Source organism: Mercenaria mercenaria, chromosome 17 (genome assembly GCF_021730395.1).
Source record: "Mercenaria mercenaria strain notata chromosome 17, MADL_Memer_1, whole genome shotgun sequence".
In the NCBI taxonomy this organism is placed as follows: Eukaryota; Metazoa; Mollusca; class Bivalvia; order Venerida; family Veneridae; genus Mercenaria; species Mercenaria mercenaria.
This window is the reverse complement of record NC_069377.1, coordinates 5469263-5484531: the sequence shown is the minus strand read 5'-3', so window position 1 is coordinate 5484531 and position 15269 is coordinate 5469263.

Sequence of the window (15269 nt, the reverse complement as noted above, 5' to 3'; positions counted from 1 at the left end):
GATCAAATAAAAGATCAAACATTTTGTGGCCAATATGGCATAGCTCCCTTGTGTTTTGTTTTTGCTACTGACCGTTCCAAAGTCGATGCCTCACTGTGTTCCTTAGTGTGTTTTGTTTGTTTTTGTAGACTTTTCGTTATATAACAGATATTTTCCTCGTAACATATGCGAATAGATTTCAACATTTTGAGGCGTATGTAAATTATTTTAAGTAAAGTTTCAGAAATGTAGATTGTCTTTGTACGCAGTATTTAGGGAAGGCAAGTTTTAGATCGACGTCCGGAGACTGGGAGTATGACTTTTTTCGGTGAATCCTTTTAAACCACATTACCATAGATCCGTAGCCTCATCAGATATCACTCTCTTCCCCTACATTAAGTTCGTCTGTTAAAACAAACCCCAATGAACAAAATTAAATTTACAAAAAAAAAAAAAAACTCAACCCTACGGAATTGAAATACACCACCACACATCCTACCCAGACCGAGGTCCGCCTCTCCAACATAAAATGATAACAACTATTTAGAATTTTAGTCATTATTGAAGAAGAGCAGAAAGAAGCTTAATTGTGTCAATTAAAGTTTAGATTTTTTTTGGCAAATATTCGCAAAAATATCAACAAATCAGATATAAAGTGACATAAGATATTTTTTCATATCTTATTCATTTATCTTTAAAAGAAATATAAAATAATTAGTTATAATTAGCACTAGAAAAAAATGCCTACCTACCTACCCAACTTCAGGGTAGGCTAGGGAGACAGCAAACAAAGACTTTTTTAAATGTGGCCTTAGATGTCTTGCATATCACATTTTATTCAGTCTGTTCATCTAATACCATGGTGGCAGCAAAAACCCAAAAGGTCTAGGATATATATGACAACAACCACATACACCAATGAAACTGGGGTTAAATTTTCCTTAGTTTCACTCTGACAGATTATTATGTTTGTCGATGACACACAATGATTCCAGTCAAAACAGGATCACATAAAAGACAATAGTTTCAAGCTGAAAATGCATCTGAGGCCTTCTCTAGCCTTCTGTTTTTCAAAATGTTCTTGGGGAAGATCTGTTATGACTCACTTACAGACAGTCAGACGGAAAGTATAGAAATGAACAAAATTAAGTAATGTAAATATTTTCTAAAATATGCTTATATCACTAAGTAAAGTTTCATAGAAAATAACCCCTGTGACTGACTGACATGGCATACAGACACTAAATAGGAAGATGGCGCGAGAAAAAGTAGTCACATAATGGCGGATTCAAATAGTTCTCAGATATTCTTCAAGAAAATGTAAGTTACTGGACATTTAAAAATGGTCATGATGTGTGCTGCAGCCATTGGAAATTTGTCGGTTTTGTGTAGAATAAAGAAGACCAGCTACTAAGTGTGTTCATGCCACAGATGGAAAAATAGAAATAGAACGGGCAGAAGAACATACAAATTTAAATCATGTGCATATTTTCAGTATGGCTTTCGCTCCATGTACCTTATTTCATGACAAGGAAAATCTTCCTTTTTCTTTTAAATTACCAAAAGATCGAATATTTTATAATTGTTACAACTATTATTTTCAAAGCAGCAAGCATGTTTTAAGATAGCAATAAATTAAACAAACGTGTTCTTTATAGTCCTTTATCATCATAACAAACTTCATTAAAATATCTTACATAATTACTTTTCAGGTTAAAACAGGTTCTACATTTTACACTGACGGACGGATGGACGGACTGGTGGCAAGCATATAGTCTGCAGGTTTTCATAACTTGCAGTCCTGCAGAACATAAAGATGGACACTTATGTCGTGAAAACATGATATACTTTACCACTTTCATCGCCTTTCTTTTACCTGTTTAACATAAAGTTGATCTTTCGTTGTCCATATTTTGCTTTTATTTTGCTCTAACTCCTTGGTTTGAAAATCTGTTGTTTAACCTGCAATTAGTACAAATTCAATCACATCACGAGTAATTACTGATACTGAATAGCCACTCAATCTTTACCCTGCTTAATTTCTAAAATGGACTGGTCTATCATTCAATTTGGACAGTATCGATTATTATTTGAAGGGGTGTTCACTGAACATTTACAGACTGAATGGCGAACAGTGCAGACCATGATCTTGGTCTGCACTGGTCGCAAAGGCAAAATCACTTGCCGCCAGTAGGCTAAAGGTTAACTGTCAGCTTCATTAATCTAGTGTGTTTGAAGTCATAGAAGGATGTGCCGAATGACGACATAAGAAAAGTTCTTGAGTTTCGTATACCACAAATTGGTCGTTGTTTTTTTATTGTTGCTGTTTCCGTTCTTACTGACTTAGTATATCCTCATAAAAACTTTCCTGGTGACTGGCAACGATTCAATTCTGGATGTGGTCTTAACTAAAAATAAAGTGTATGTGTTACGTTAACTCCTAAAAGAGTAACAAAAATCCGTTTTGAAACTGACTACAACAATATTAAACATGAAACAAGATTTGTAAGTTCGAAAACAAAATACAGTAATAAAAAGAAACCTATTGGGAATATAGCAGAGAAAATTGTCTACTGTTACACAGGACTATTGTTTTCGAAAGACGAGACAACGCTTTTACTTTTTATAGTTAACATTTTATCCCCTTGAATAACACTACCAGGAGAATGAATGAGCCGCACCATGAGAAAACCAACATAGTGGCTTTGCGACCAGCATGGATCCAGACCAGACTGCGCATCCGCGCAGTCTGGTCAGGATCCATACTGTTCGCTAACAGTTTCTCTAATTGCAATAGGTTTTGAAAGCGAACAGCATGGATCCTGACCAGACTGCGCGGATGGTCTGGATCCATACTGGTCGCAAAGCCATTATGTTGGTTTTCTTATGGCGCGGCTCGTATATTATTTGGAGCGTGTAAATCGTTCTTGGTAATAATAAAGGCGTTAAAACAACGTCATAACCACCGCTACAAAGAAAATATTATCCTCGGGATGATAGTCCGTACTTGCGTTGTAAAGTGAAAAACAACCTTTTATAGAATCTAACAATCAACGGTCGTCTAACGTATCCTCTAGATGGTTTCGGTAAAAGTAAAGATGAACGAACAACTTATAGTCGTGTTTCATCCGTATTTTATTTTTTTTTGCTGTATGTAATTTACGTAACGATATGTTAAGACTTATATTTGTAGCTGTACTTCGACAACGGAGTTGGGGATGACCGGGTGTGGGTAAACAACTTCACATGTTGATAATAAATGTTCATGGAAAAAAGTTTGAAAGAAATTTAATTAAATTCTACCAATTGGTTAGTTTGTTATGTACAAATATGTGGATTTTTAAACCGTTAAAGGGCAATAACTCTGAAGTTAGAGATCCTGACGAATATGTCTGTGCAGTATCACATTATGTTGATCTAAATTCCTTTTAAGTTTCACTGTTCTAGGTTAAATATGTTACAAGTAATGAAGCAGAAATTGCCATATTTATAGTATCCTATATAGTTAACACTAGAAACTACTAAGGGCCATAACTCTGGTGTTACTTGGGCAATCTGACTGAAACTTGACGGGCCGCATTTCCCTAAAGTGGTAAACATATTTGCATACGAAGTTTTATTTAAATAATCCAAACTACTTCCTAGATATGGCTAAGGACGGACGCCCATACGATTTGGTATTAGGTGGTCATTCTATTGTTTAAACAATGGAATGACCACTTAGGGGACAAAAGACTTAAGTGTTGAATACAAAGGATTTCTATTGTCCTAGGCTACACCTCCTACCACCTAAGGTATCAATTGTTTGCTCGGACAGATGGACGGACGGACGGAAAGACGGACGGAAATACGGACAGACGGATGGACGGACAACAGCAAAACTATATCCCTCTGCATTCGTAGGGGGATAATAATGTAAATACGTGGTCCAGTAGTCTAGTGGTAACACGCTTGACTGTCAAGCACTGGAAACTTCTGAGATGCTAGTTCTGGTTCTTCCTAGGAAAGACGGCTTCGCGTGTATCGGTGCTATACATCAGGCACGTTAAGGAACCAGACTGTGCATTCGAAAAGTTCGCCCGGCTGGCATGTATCTAAAAGATTTTTCTCTCTCTCTGTTCTAGGGGCTTTGTCTCACTCTGTCCCTATGGTCATATCGTTCTGTGTCTGTTCTGGTAGAGGATATATTGACGCCCTAAGTGGCTGCCTTTGTGCTATGTAAATGTTAATTATGAAAAGGGGCTATATAAATCTGGTATAATGACAATTGCCTAGTTCTTGTACTATCTTTACAATGGTCATATGTTTTACATTTTCATACTTTAAACCTAACACCAGGTTATTTACACTATGATGTGATAAGGTTGAGATGAGATGTACATAACACTTATTGTTGTGACAAATGTTCGAGATCGGATGCTTTCTGGAAAATTAATGACAAAAAAATCCTAACCCTTGTATATATCATATTAACTCTTAGGAAAAAACATGTCCTTTAATTTGTTAAATGCATTTGCAAATCAATAGTCCCAATGTCAATTTGCAATGCACTGTTTTGTATAAAATAATAAAGTATAAATCTAATTATAAGTAACAGGGTGATGAACGCATAACTAAAAACTAAGAAACACAAATTCACACATATGGATAGCCGGAGAATTGTATGCAAATTTTAATCATACAGATACCATTTCTTTTTCTAACATTTTCCCTTATATTGCATCAAGATGAATGTGTTCCATCTGCGATGATTCCTCCCACATTAACCTTTTATGTCTTATTTATGAAGATACCAAAGTTCTCCCTTAAAAAACGTTTGTAGTTTTTATTTCCAGTTAACGGAATTTGTACAGCATCCGATTTCAGCCGTAAAAGAAAAAAAGCTAAAAACGTACAATGACCGAAATAGCATTTACACACAGTCACAAAAAAAACGATATGCCGCACGATGCTTTTTTTAAATTTTGAACTAGTAACGTAAATTAAGTTATATTGCTTTTAATCAAGTGCAGTATTCTAGCCAGAGAAGTTTAATTTTATTTCCTATCAACCATTGAATTTGTTTTTCAACAAACACTTGCTGCGTAAGAATTAGAACTTACTTAAGTGTTACAGTATCAACTTTCGGTTGTAAACGTGTGTTATGTTAAACACATTACATTTTTTGTTAAAAATAAAACACAGCTCTTTCGAATGGTACTATTTTGCTAACGTTATTTATACATGTAGACATTCTTACTTTATACAGAAAAAAATGTTCTTTTTATGATCAATGTACCGTTCTTGTATGTTTTAAGAGAATGAGGCAATTGAATGGCTTGAAATCTTAAATATTCGGCAAAACTCTTCGAGGTAAGGTAATATCTTTTTACTTTTAGGTTATGGACCTGTATTGAATGTCGGCTAAATCCGTGCAGTTCGTATTCGCCTTATGTAATTTCGGCATTATCCTTCTCGTTCCTAATTTGATCTACGTTAGCAGCGAATGACGATCTAGCATCCGAATATTATCGTAATCCCACGTCCAGGACCGTAAATTGTCAAATATAAAAATATACATCTCCCCCACATTTCCCCCACACTTTTTCAATACCGGTGACCTATGATTTTTATTGCATATTTTTATTTCTTAGACGATTGTCCTTCAATATCCAAAGTTTGAAGAAATTCTGTTTTTGGGAAAAAATTCGCTCATCTGATATTTTAGCGTACGCCTTTAAAAGTAAATTGATAAAGCCAGAATGTTCAATTGCACAACCATACTAACATTGTATCCTTTTATAAGAAAATTCATGACAATAACTCGGGTAATTATAAAAGTGTTTCTGGAGTAATATAGACATAGTACTAAAGATCAATCAATGACACAAATAATAATCCTACCCTATGCTGAATTTACCTGTACACGTGTATGACAAAATATAATAGGAACAATGAAGTAACTGTATGGTTAAAAACTTAGAGAAAAGTCATTTTATTGTAATATTAAATTTCATGGTAAACACTGAACATTTTTTTCTTGTTTTTATATTATGATGTGTGATATGGTGCAAATAACTTTACATCTTAATTTCAGGATAAATAGTGGATCTGAATTTATTTTATTACACTTAAAACATTTTCTGATGTCATATAATAAACATGTATTTGACAACATTTTTGCATCAAAATAAATTCTTCGAGCAATAATACAGGTGTAATTGGGGATTAGATATTGATCAATGACTTGATAGGTAGGATTATCTGCAACAGCGGCAACGTGGAAATTAGAAAACTTTACACAACATGCTTCAAAATGATCAACCAATGAGCAACCAAACTTGAAATTTTAGGAACTATCTCTAAGTAATACCCATTTAAAAAAACCCACAATACACAGTTTGTGTGACTTTTTAAAAACAATATTTCTCAAGTACTTTAATGATCAATTTATTACATTGGATCAAAATGTATTAATGATGTTTTTGTTATTCAGTTATGAATTTGTAAGCTATGAATCAAATAAACTGTTTCGAATCAAACGGAAGACTTACGATAGGGAAGCTTAAATTGATTTGTCACAAGTCGCTTTTGATTTCGTCAAATTATTGTTGTGTAAGAATCAAAGCTTACTTTACCCATTAACATTAATAAAATGTCTTGCAAAGTGGCATTTAACTAAATGAACTCTTTCAACTGGAAACGGAAATACAGCTATGTTTTCTGATAAGAGCAGTTCATTCATTTTCATTTGTATATGTTTAGGCAGAAACATGCAAAACCACCCACATGTATCATTATAGATTATAGAAACAAAAGTTGCAGTAATAAGCACATATTTCATGAATATTATTCATGATCCCTTTGCCAAATTGAAAGTGACGTATGTTTGTTTTTTTTCTGATGGAAACATGAATTTCTGAGATAAGCATGTATGTGCCTACTTTTTCGTTTAATCTCTACTGTAACAGTTTTAGTTTTGACTGAGGCCTCTGTGACCAAGTTTTTGAGGCCGCTGACTTTGAATCACTTGCTTCTCTCCAATACGGATTCAAAACCTCGTTTGTTACGCACAATTCTTCAATGAAGAACATATCCAGTTGACTAAAAGCAGGTATGTGAATTTAAATAGAAACTGACTAATCAACTGACGTTGGACGTATCCCCTTGATGTTTTTTTCAGTAAATATCGACACTGCGAGAACAATTACAATGTACCGTCTTTGATTTTGTTTTGTATCTTCTATAACATTTCATTAAGATTATTAAATTCAACAATTATTGTAGTTGTTTACTACCAAAACTTTTATAACATTACGTGGTACCAAAAAGGTCTAGGAAAAGTGGTAAAAAGGCAAAGCTTTTTCATATGAGACCATGTTTTTCATGAAAAGATAAAAACAAACACATCTGAAAGAAATCTTTTGAAATATCAGCCCTTGCCAATCTTGTTCATGAGAAGGAATGGTGCATATCCCTATCAAAATAAAATAGCAATGTATGCTAACTGCTAACTGAATTAGTAACGTAATAGTCCCAAAATGAAATCCCTGTTTAAAACAGATTGTATAACATATTCAGTTGCAAATCTAATTATCAAGTTCAGGGCAATGAACCCAAATTCTTCTCGTGTGATATTTTTCTTTAACTACCTCAGAGAAGACTTCGTCGGAATTATATGTAAAAGTCTAACGAGTACAGAGAAATGTTAGAAAATTTTACCTCAAGCTAACTTGCCGTTTCTGCCGTGTCGGGTTTAAAAGCTATTGGATATATCGTGAAAAAAGATTTTAAAAGAGTTAGAGTTAAATTTTGGAGAAACTTGTGTAATTAATGAAACAACCGTTACAATGGATCACAAAGAAGCACATTAAATGATGGGAATCAGAAACAAAACTTCAAATCGCAAGTATCGGTATGTTTTACTGGTAAAATATATATCAAACACGGAATACATACAAATGTACTTGATATATACAGACATGGACGGGTAGTATACATTATTAATAGTTGAATAAATTGTAATTAATTACAAGATAATGTAACAGTACTATAGCGATATGGACATTTTATTGTATTAGTTATATAATTTATTCTTTTTTATACATCTACATTGTATCACAAATGGACAATTCAAAGTAGTAATGAATCATTGCATAATTTAATTAATGTACATAAAATTTATGTCAATAAAATTGTTTTCTGTAATAAATTTTAAGTTGCATACAGTTTTTGTAGTAGTCTGTGCGGGTATCTAGTTTTAGAATATGCTTTTACTATTCAACTCTAGCAGATAAGCATCTCAGAAACAACGCCAAATACTTCGCATGTAATTCAAGAAGGATAACGATTATGTATGACAATGCTTCCTATACACGTGTTGTTCTTCCCCTTACCAGTATCAGGTTAATGTGCTCCTACAGGAACTTGTACCATTATTTATATTTTGATAAGGAATGTCGACGATGTCACGAAGTCACAAAGGAATTTCGCTTACCCGAACACGACGTTCACTTCAGTTTACATTTGTTAGAATTATTAACTCATTTATTATTCATCATTGGTTGATACAGTTATAAAGTGGCTTTGATTATCTGATAAGGTTAAATTCAATTTTCCCTTCAGCAAACATTGCCATGATTTAATCACACAATAAACAATTATTTTTGTTAGCGTAGTGCATGAACTTACTCACTGGATAGAAAATTAATCAACCGTTTCTATAAATAGTGCCGAATGGTTTTTTCCAGAATGCAAGTTAATTCGTACACAGACACTATACAAACTACTACTACATTACCTAGATTATGATAGAAAACCTGTTTGCAGATGACAGAACAAGCAGTTCAAAAAGATGTATCAATTCTTTATTATTTCATATCTATACCGAATGCCGGGGTAGATAAAAGCTTTACAGGTTTTCGATTTGGATGTCCAGTTTCAAACTTGGGATGCTTTGAAATTTTGAAATGCAGAAGTTGCAAAATATCATTTGGACATTGAAATTGTTTAACAGTAAATATTTAGAAAAAACTCTTAGGTTCCCAACCACGTTTTTTATTTAGTTGTTCCCCGTATATTCTTCTGCATGGGAACTTTTGAAATAAACAAGTAAAATCCTGGTGATCTTGCTTTCTGAATAGGAAGCAAGTTACTATATTTCGTATATAGTTTCCCTCGAGGAAAGTAGGTAAAACACATGAATAGTTCCCGAAATAGAAATTTCCTCTTCTATATGAATATTGTTAGGGGCAAAATATTTGATAACATGTCTAAAATCATAACATTTATATTTTTCGGACAGTGTCATTATCAAACGAAATATCTCTTCTACAAGATATTGGTTGTATAAACAGTGGCATTATCAAACATATATATTTCAATATGTTACAATAAAACTTCTAACTATATAACATAAGTGGCACAATAAAAATGATAAAAAGCATTATATAGGGAATACAGATTGCATTTTGACAGTGAATATTTATTTAGAAAATAACAGAGGTTGACTTAGTTTTTGTTTTGTAAGAATTCAGTGAAAGATCCGAAAGGAAATGCCACTTTCCAAGAACACGATCTCCTAAAAAACATACAGCAGTATATGCATGGATGTGTACATTATATGCATATACATAAAAATACATAATCAATGTAAATCATAAAGACAATGACGTCGAAATGAGCAAATATAAAAAATAAATAAGGCAAGGATAGATTTCCGGGAAGCACAGAGCACTCAAAACACATGCGTCACAAAGAAGGCCTGCAACAAAAAGAAACTGTAACTGAAAAAATATATAGCAGACGGGTTTCTTTAAAGATCCAATAATAAGACTTAGTAAATTTTAATTATACGCAAAATACAAAAATGGGTAAAGGGTAGATAAAACGGTGGCAGTGTTGAGGAAAAAAATATAAAAAAAAGGAAGAATGAAAAAGTACCTCATTGAAACGGTCAGTCGCATAAAACAATTGTATAGTTCAAACCTATCTAAGCTTGCACGAAGTTACATAACCCCCTCCCCCACCTGGAAATTGGAAATTGTACAAATCGTTCTGACTTGTAATAAAGGATATTCAACCACGTTGAATATTCGTAACAAAGAGAATTTTATCCTCAGGATGGTAGTCTGTAATTGTAGACTCGTGTAAAACAACTTTTAACAGAAAAGTACTAATCAATTGACGTCGTTCGTATCCCCTAGATAGTTTCAGTAATTGTTAATACAGAGGAACAACGTATGTACATGTTTCTGCTGTTTGTCTTTTCCATCTGGTTTTAGTTTCCACTATAATTTGTTAAGAACTATATTTGCAAATGTACTTTTGGTTAGTAACACTGTTCACTAGTTCATATAGCATCATTATATTTACAAGAATGCGTAGTCTAAAATCTATTGCAATTTCTATACTGGTCAGGGGCAACCAACCGGACACTTTTAGAGGTTTTTTCGCCATTTTCTCTTTCATTTCCTTCATTACAACTGTGAAATTTCACATGAACATAGGTAGGTGCACCCTCAAGAAGAAGACTTAATTTGTTTACCCGTAACGAATGATTAATGCCCTTTCCAGGGCCGAATGTAGGGTCAACCAAACTACTTACTTTGACTGCTTGGCAGTACCATATATCTGGACAGTTTTTTAAACAACTTATGGGAACCTTTATACTGATGACATTTTGCTATGTAATGTGAAAACGAGTCAAAGTATTCATTATTGGCCTGAAAGATATCAATTTTATTCAGATTTAGATTTGTTTTGTGTGGAAAACTGCTATATGATAGTAAGAAATGTAGTGCGAATTTCCAAATCCCCCATGATAGTTTCATGCTTCAGTATGAATGACAAAATCAAAAAATGTAATTTCCTCCTCAATAAGTTATTTTTGTCAGATATAATTCCACATCACTGTTAAAAAATCAAATGTGTGTTTGACTTATAAAAGATTGCTAAAAATACAGCAAACTTTAGCAGCTACGAAACTGTCCGGTTTGGTGGTCGTCCGGATTTGGTGGTCCTCAACCAGTAGAAGTGTAGTGCCTAATAATGATTTCTCTGTACGCATTTGATACAATAATTAAAATATCATTGCTGCTTAAGGTCGATTTTTCGTATCATTGCATTGCTATGTTCAAGTACAAAGAATGCAAGTTATAATAATGAATTATTTAGAAACGTTAAGATGAAAAAAATATATATGAATAGGTCCCAATAGATATGGGTTCCCACCATGTTTGATATTTAATTCATGTGCAGCTCAAATGTAGAGACTAACAAACAGAGATAAAACACATTTTCAGTGTAAGAAAAAACATCGTCATTGTCTTTTATTGGCTGGTAATTATTCTTTTTTACCAGAGCTATTCAATCGACGTCATGATGAGAGCCTAATCAATATGAACATAAGATGCAACTAAACAAATAGTAGCAGACTCGGTTTAATTTGGTCGGCCAATGAGGACACATGATATGTGTGACATCCCTCACGTCTCTTACACCCCTCGCTTTTTCTACATCGCTTTAAGTAGAAACGTTGAATGAATTTCAGGACCCCAAAGACTCGAAATGATAAGGTTCGAAGTCATACAACAATCTTGCGGGAGATATGTAGCTCAAGTTAGAACGGAAATGTCACTGAATGTCTAATAAACAAAGTAGTTCTGACGTTTATGATTAACCTATGATATTTTCGTAACTTCACCTTGGCCATACTGGAAAAGTACATTAAAAATATCGTACAACCAAATACTTTCGCTAATATATTTACATTAAATATTGACTTTAATCAAGAATATCCTCATAAAATATGCAATATTGTAACGCCGCAAACAACTTGGACTTACCATTTTCTTGTTTTCTTGATTCATGGTCCTAGTGATTAATGCTGACTGTAATATTCAGATAGTTACAGTGACATTTCCTAGTAAGATAAAAGTAATGAAACACAGAATTGTAAACATATGTGTTGATCTACCTAATATGACCGACCAATCACCTATTATACATCCCATGTTTGTTAAATCGTATCCGAAGTTTGTTAACTTATAGGAGAGACATCTGTTTTGGTTGATTCGTGTATAATCCTAATTAAGTATCATTTTCCAAGATGTGAATCACTATAGCTTTAGCACAATCAATCTAAAGTATCCAGTTGTTTGTTTAAGACAAGTGCCATCCTTTTATTCAATAGTGCTTTTGTTTTAACCATTGATATTTTCATGATAACACATTTCCTGACAGTATATGCATCATTCGCATTGCATTGTTGGATTATTTACCTCTGTTACTAAGCAACATAAAATTACGTTGTCATCTTAAAAGATGTTTAAGGCTGAGTCTTAGATTTAACCCCATTGATTCATAATTTACTAATATCACTGTTTTATTGTATAAAGTATCTATTTTGAAGCGTTTGGCAGAACTTACCATGTAAATTGTGTTTGTGCTAAACTGTTTGGTCACTTGGTTACTGTGACCAAATTGGTCACTGTACCTTTTAGATTTGGTACATTTACTATGTGACCATATTTTGACCAATTTTTCTTGGTCATTTTCCTTGCCTACTATTAAAGGATCCGATTTGTGACCATCTGGGTCACATAAGCTTAAGGACACGTTTGGCTAGTCCTGAGAATTGTCCCAATCTTTAGCTTAGATTCAAATACAATAGTCTTAGCATGCAGTTTATTGATGTTAGCACATTTTAACATAAACTGACACTGTGTTGGACATTTCGCTTGATAACAACGACATCTTTGGTCTAAAAGCATGCCTCTGTGCTTCCGAGAAATCTGCCCTTACCTTTTATCTTTTGATAAGTTTCTTGAATGTCTGTTTACTTGTTTTGTTGTGACATTTTAACCACTGTAAGCTACTATTTAGTACTCGGAAAGCTAGTTCCCGACTGAGGATGTTTTAAGATTTTCTTCTTTTGTAATAAAACACCGAAAGTTTACACTTTTAAAAGCATGTTTTAAATATCATTTGTTAAATAACACACTGATGTTTAGAACGAATACCAAGAACCTCGTTTTCTATTACATTTAGAAATCGCAAAACATAATTGGTTATTGTTTAAATGGCAGATAATTTTTCGTCTGACATGGTTTAATTATATAGTTTATACTGTTCCTAAAATGACGCCGAAAGATAGTTGAAGTATGGATAGTTCAATGACAGATTTGCAGCTTCAATTAAGAGGACAAAGGCTAAACAATATAGATGCGAAAGGACTCAATCGTCTGACGGGAACTTCAGCAAAAGAACCTGTTAAGTATAGTATCTCCAGTCATAGGAGTTTGAGCTGATTATAATTAGTTAAACTTTGAAAAATTGAATGATTAGCTTGATCGCTGAAATTACCTAGCTCATAAATGAATCATTTACGAATCATTGGCACACGAATCATCTAGGCGAGATGGTCAGAGAAAGATTTCATATATGAATTATATGATCTCGTCAGCTCTACGTTTTAACAAAGGGCATTTTACATAGTTTGTCAGCTAGTCTGAGACATAGTCACCTTAGCGACTGGACCCATTTCATTGCTCAAGATACTAAAGGCGTAGGCACTTCCCTGGGTCATATAACTCCTATCCTGACAGTAATGACGTAGCTGATATTTGTTCTAGACTTTGTACTTCCTATTCCTTTCATGAAATATGTGTGTTGTACTGAACTAATTAGTGAGGAACTTGATATTCAAAATTTTGGTGCTAGATTTCAGTCTTGAAAACTGTTTGCATGAAAATGATCTAATTAATGGACTCTTAATGTTAAAAGATTAAGCTCTATTTCTAAGCCCTGTTCTCTGTTTTCTGTAGAAGGATTTCATTAGGTAAATGATACTTTGCAATCCTCGTGTGATTACTATAATGGGTTAAGTAAGCTCAAATTCTTGCAGAGCAATGAATTGCCGAAATCAAATGAGACTAATGGCAAATCGATTCATGCTTTCTTATTGAAGCTGATCCAGTTGCTTCAAAACAATTTCTTTGATTAAAAGATTTTCATAGGTTTACAAACGCACGTTAACATTTTATGTAAATTATGTGTGCATTTTTCATGACCTCCTTTGGGATCGTGTAATAAATGCTAGAAAATGACATTTGCAATGTGCGTTTATTTATATTTATTTCACGTGCACTAAATTAATAACAATTGGACAAGGCACAGTAATAATCACACACTTCCATCTTTTTACTTAATCTAGAATATAATTTGTCGTGGTGACATTTCTTTTTTATCTGACTTTACAAATCGTTGTTACTGTTCATTTTAAAGAAAAACTGTTATATTGTATATATTATACAGCTGTAGCACAAGAAGGCTAATGTTCATATATGATCATGATTCAAACTCACCTTACCTGTATTAGGTCAAATATCCTCCCACAGGAACATATATGAGCCGTGCCATGAGAAAATCAACATAGTGGGTTTGCGACCAGCATGGATCCAGACTAGCCTGCGCATCCGCGCAGTCTGGTCAGGATCCATGCTGTTCGCTTTTAAAGCCTATTGGAATTGGAGAAACTGTTAGCGAACAGCATGGATCCTGACCAGACTGCGTGGATGCGCAGGCTGGTCTGGATCCATGCTGGTCGCAAACCCACTATATTGATTTTCTCATGGCACGGCTCATATCGTTGTTTAGATTTTGATAAAGAATACTCAGTGCGAACGACAGTATGTCTACGGAAGCATTTTGACCTACCGGACATGTTGGTCACGTCTGTTTACATTGGATAAAATGATAAGGACGGATTGAACGCTCCTAGCTGTGTTCGTTAGCAGCATTTATTGAATGCCTCTGACATCATAAGATAGAAAAGTTGAAACCCCACAGGTCGCCAAATGTTTGGTTTAGACGGTTCATGAACGGTAATGGGAATGCATGCTTTCGTCAGCGCACTCAAGCGCCGGGTTCACCAGAATTCAACAATTGCGCATTTAAAAGTACGAAAGTACAATTAAGAGAAATTCGCATGCGACGATTTAAATGGAATCTTAAATGATCTACTAACGTGATGTCCGTGAACAGTGGCGTATGTCCTCAATTAAAACAATGAGCCATGAACGAGAAAACAGTGGGCAAAATAAACTGAACTTAGTTTTAACGGAAGTCTCTTTCCATTTAGCAAATAACGTTTAATTTAACTAAACGTTTATTAATTATTTTGTACGCGTTACAAGTAGTTGCTACTGATAGTGTCATGGTCCAGGACATTAGTAACCTTAATTGTAACAATACATTTTTATATCGAAGACTGGGTACGTATCGTTAATTGCAATTAATTATACCTCTAT